The sequence below is a fragment of the Sinocyclocheilus rhinocerous genome, unplaced genomic scaffold, assembly GCF_001515625.1.
Source record: "Sinocyclocheilus rhinocerous isolate Xijiao unplaced genomic scaffold, SAMN03320098_v1.1 scaffold2116, whole genome shotgun sequence".
Classification (NCBI taxonomy): Eukaryota; Metazoa; Chordata; class Actinopteri; order Cypriniformes; family Cyprinidae; genus Sinocyclocheilus; species Sinocyclocheilus rhinocerous.
Window position 1 is genome coordinate 159,071 of NW_015623486.1, and position 5,367 is coordinate 164,437.

Below are 5,367 nucleotides of genomic sequence, written 5' to 3' on the forward strand. Positions count from 1 at the left end.
CACACACACACACACACACACACACACATGGGAGCATGAGACAGAAATAGGTGAAAGGTTTAGTGAGACAAAAAGGGACAAATATGGACAGAACTGAGGAAAGGGACTGTATGTGGGGGGGAGAATAAAAAAGACAGATAGTGGCTGAAGATAAAGGACGTCAAAGTAGAGATGAGATATATGAGAGAATGAAAGAAAGAGAGATAAATCACAATGAAGAATGGACGTCTCTCACAGAATGACTAAATATGGAGAGTCGAGTTTCTACATCAAGTGTGTGTGTGTGTGTGTGTGTTACTCATGACACAGAATTTATCAGAGCTGAGACATAACACAAGTGCACAGGCTCAGATGGCAACTAAATACATTTCAGATTTAAAGGCGAAGTACTATTTCTTTTGATGCTAAAATACCTGTATACCAGTGTAAAATGACAAATATAAATCAATAATAAAAAACTCAATATAACCGAAAAACTGAAATAAAAATAAATTAAACCCAATAGTAATATTTACAAAGTGCAAAAACTCATAAAAAAGCACAAAAAATACTACAATTAAAAATGAAAACTGTAAATATACAAAAGAATAAAAACTATAAGTAACACTAAAATATCAATTAAGATCCAGTCAATTCCCGATGGATACAATTTTCTTATTAAATATCCCTTTCAGGTTAAATGGGTTGAATGCAGTTTCATGTTGATTTTAATGGGAGAAGAACTGGTCTGGACAAACTAATCCAGAGCATCTCAGCAGAGAATAATCACATATATCACTCACCTGACTCCCTTTTTCAATACCAATTTTCCTTTAACAACTTCAAGATTGCAATAACAAGATACGACAGAGAGGTGTGCTCGCTGTCAGCATAACTTAATCCACAGAAAACCAATTATCAGTGTTGATTTGACCTAACACATGGTGAAGAAGTGTTGATAACTACATCTTTCCATGATTTAAGTTTTATCGAGTCTCAGGCCCAGACTGGGGTTTTGCACTTGTTTTCTGGTCCAGCAGGTGAAAATGGAGCATCTGACACTTAAAGTAAGTAGCAGCACGCTCTCCTCAACAACACACATGATTCGAGGAACCATTCATGCCTGGGAAGGTTTTCGATGGTTAAAACTGATTAAAAAGTCACAAACAGCGAGCCGACAAGCGAGTGGAAAGAAAACCGCCTGGTAAAAGAATGCAGCCACTGCGACCAGACCTTTCCCTCACACACACGGACCAAACCCAGCCCTCACTAAAACAGCAAAACCTGATCCTTAACCACACACACACTCACAGAAAAACACACATGATGACCGGGTCATGCATTGATTGCTGATTTGAAAATAATTTGAAGATAATTTGAGAATCTGTGCAGTAATACATCATGCCTTGCATCACACTTCTGTAATTTTACTTTGGGGACAGAAATGCTGCCAGGCGTTCACTAAAACTAATCTGGCAAAAGCTTTTTCCTCAAAGATAAAAAAAAATGATGCATAAATAAAGACATGTTTTTTTAATTCTAAAAATGCAAAGAAATAGCTTTGGTTGGTTTGTATTAATTATACTTTGTTTTATATGAAAACAACAGAAGTCATCATTTAGATATGCAAACGTGTGTGGTTTAGGGGGTTTTAATGCATGGGTTCTGTGTAAAATAACACGCAGACTTTCACAATCTCACACATAAGTACACATCTTTTTCCATTCGACAACAAAAATTTCACCGCTGGGCATCACCAGCTTTGAACTCAGGAGGGAAACCACAAAACATTTTATGAAGTGTTCAAATACTGACAAACACATTTCGTGCACCACACTCGCTCGCACACACACACACACGTACAAAGTCATAAGGTGCCAAGGCTACAACAGATTGAATCATTTAACACCGCTCTCCGACTGGACGCACTCTGTGTGTGTGTGTGTGTTTAGGCACACCCCAAAAGTTACAGCAAGGGAGTTGCACGGTACAGAATAACTTCAAGCACACACACTCCCACAATTACACTTTTACGGCTGTCACCTGCTATTTTATGACCCCTGACCTCTTGACATGCTTAAAATGACATGCATAAACAGACAGACAAAACACACACTCGAGAAGCAATGCACGACTCTTAAAGGGGTCGTATCATACACTTTTGTATATATATATATATATATATATATATATGTTGTTTCTTTTTTTAAATTAACCTAAGATCCACTTAAATATTAGTAGGTTTTTTTGCACCAAAAGCAGTAATTTAGTGGTAAAACATGAGCTGTTTTCCACAATTGACTCTTTATATTATGCAGTATGGATGGTCATGTGTTCAAATGTATACATCTGTCTAAAATCAGAGGTTTGCAACACTTTAATAAATGTTTTGAAATCTGAAAGTTGCTTTAATAGTACACAAAACTCTTTTATCTCAAAAGATCAAGTTAAATTTGATTCCTGATATGACCCCATTTAAGGTAAGTCCAGTAAAGCAGTTAAAGTTAGTGTAGCAGGGACTTTTTTGTTGGCGACAAAAGAGAAAAGGGTGTCATGTGCGCGCACACACACACACACACACACACACAGATGAAGCTTCCTGTGCTGGAAGAGGAGGAGAGTGAAATATAGGCCATGTTGACTTTAGCTGCTAAGGTGGACCGAGCCAAGACTGTGTCAGATCCAAACCTTTCACTGAAGTTGAAAAACGCTGCTCTCATGTTGCCCGGCGCTGAAAATACGGCCCAATTACGTCTTAAAATGCAGGAGGAATGGAACATAATGCTAAATCATGATGCAAAATCATATGCATACAGTGCATTATCACAAAAGTGCATGATGTATGCTAATTAAAGAAAGAGTTCACTCAAATTTTTGCCATCAGTTACTCAACCTCATGTTGTGGGATTTCTCCCTTCTGTGTAACACAAAAAAATGTTTCGAGAATGTCCGAGCTGCTCTGTGCATACAATGAAAGCATACGGTGACCAGACTCCAAAATGGACAAAAAAGCACCATAAAAATAGCATAAAGTAGACCATATGACCAGTCTTGTGAAATCAAATGACAGCTTTGTTTGAGGAACACCTGAATTAAAGCGTCTGGAAAAATTCCATCTTTTGATGGAACATTCCATTTTTTCCATCATAAAAAAAAAAAAAAAAAATCACCACATAAGATCTGATGGTGTTCAGTATTATTGATATCAATATTTGAATATGCAATGCAATGCATTCTTAAAAGTAAAGGTTTCAAAAGGGTGTTTTTTGGTTCCGTAAAGAACCTTACTGTGAAACATTCTTTAAAGAACCATTTTTGTTCTAAGCGTGAAAAACATTTTAATAATCTAAAGAACACTTTTCAACTATAATGAACCCTTTGTGTAATGAAAAGGTTTCATGGATGTTAAAGATTCTTCATGGAACCATCAATGCTAATAAAGAGGTTGGGAAGCTTTTCAACGAAAAAAAAAAAGACTTAAATTTTAGTGTGTTCTTCACATAAAGCTTTAGATAACTTCAGAAGACCTGGAATATAATGCATGGAGATTTTATACGGGATTTTATTGTGCTTTTTAGTTCTTTTTATGGACTGACAGGCTGTCTGCTTTTATTTTATGGAAAAGAGGAGCGTAAGCATTGTGCTAAACATCTCTTTTTGTGTTTCACAGAATAAAGAATCTCACACCGCTTTGAAATGACATGAGGGTGAGTATATTGTGACAGAATTACTTTTTTTTTTGTTGAGAACTATTCCATAGTGCTGGCAGAGAGAGCTGGGATGTAGTAAGTAGGTCAAGAATCAAACTGACACACGGTTTAGTTATCAGATCTCTCTCCCTGTCCGCTACACCTCTGACTTTACTGTCAAACACAGTGCTTTTCGTCTTGACAGCTCTGAAACGTCTGATATTTTTTCCCTTTTTCTCGAGGGCCAGCAGTGGGCAGGACCAGTAAACTGAGCTGGCGTAAATGTTTTTCCCAAAGTTTAACTCTACAGTTCATCTGTGACCCCGGGGAAACCAGAGAGGGGCTTCACTGCAATAAAATCACAGGAATCCAGTTCACACAAACAGACACACACACACAAACGTGTGTGTGCCACGTCCATCAGGGGAAGCAGAAATCTTGACGCTGTCACGCATACCTAAGAAGACTCGTGAAGAGCTGCTTTCCTTGGCATCTCTCACGGACCGGGAACGAAACAGAGTTTGGTGCGCTCTGTTAAATCACCATTCAAAAAAGAGAGAGAATTTAGACTGTAATTGCCCACCTGTCAGAGAGTGAGCAGGGCACAGGACCCTCATTATTGTCTAATTAATATAATCTGATTATTCATAATTATAAACAACAAAACACACTAAATGTACACCTATATATTAAATTGAGCTAATTTCATAAACATCACTGCTTTAACTTTTTAACTTGGTGGCTAATTAATAACAATTAATCAGTTTGCATAATAACTGCATATAAATTAATGTTTTAAATCAAGTCAAGAAATTATTTTTTCCATAGTAGCCACTTAAATTCATGGAAAATCATACAAAACAGTGTAAAAAGCATTTAATCTTTTAGTTTAAATCTTTTTCTATGTTAATATCGCGCTATCAAACACTAGTTGCAGTAACAATCACTAGTTAATATGATTTTGGAGGAAAACTATGGTTATCAAGGTAAATTTTCATACATTAATGCATGCATTCATTGTAAATTGTAATTGAACTGGTTGTGATCAGCAAAGCTCTCGTTCACCTGCATGACATAACTACATAGAGTTCTATATGATACCATGCGTATCTCCATTTATGATAGCAAAATGCATGATGCAGATATTACAACATTTGAACTGTTTGAGAACTCACCTGAATCTCTGAATCCCGTCTGAACCTCTAAACCTCATTCAAGCGCGGATGTGAGGAAAATAAACCCTGATCGATTGTGATTTAGTCCTGTTGTCTGTTGGTGAATGAAACTCACAGATGCAGCAGTGATCAGTTCCGTTCATGAGACAGACACACACTGACACACACCAGCACTGAGAGAGAGAGAGAGAGAGAGAGAGAGGGAGAGGAGGGGTGACGGAGAGCGATCCAAGGTGAGAAACCCGACTGTGCCCCCCTCACACACACACACACACACACACACACACAATTCCAGACTCAAACTGCATTAGAGAACGAGGCTCTGTTTCAAAACCTAGTAAGCCGCCTACCTAGACAGCATTTTGGTGCATCATAAGCGCGCGGCGTTTTGGGGTACCCTAGTCGCGTGCAACATTTTTGGGCTTCATATGAGCGCGCAGCATTGAGTGGCATCGAGTCGGTTGCACGCGCCAATGATGCCATAAAACGCTGTCTTAGCAGCAACTCACTTGGTTTACAGACGC

General features: G+C 38.0%; 1 pseudogene; it reads right to left on the bottom strand.

Moving 5' to 3' along the window:
• The window catches only part of LOC107754370 (netrin-3-like), a 29,711-nt pseudogene extending 24,802 nt beyond the window's left edge, over window positions 1–4,909 (bottom strand).
• Between the last annotated feature and the right edge of the window lie 458 nt (window positions 4,910–5,367).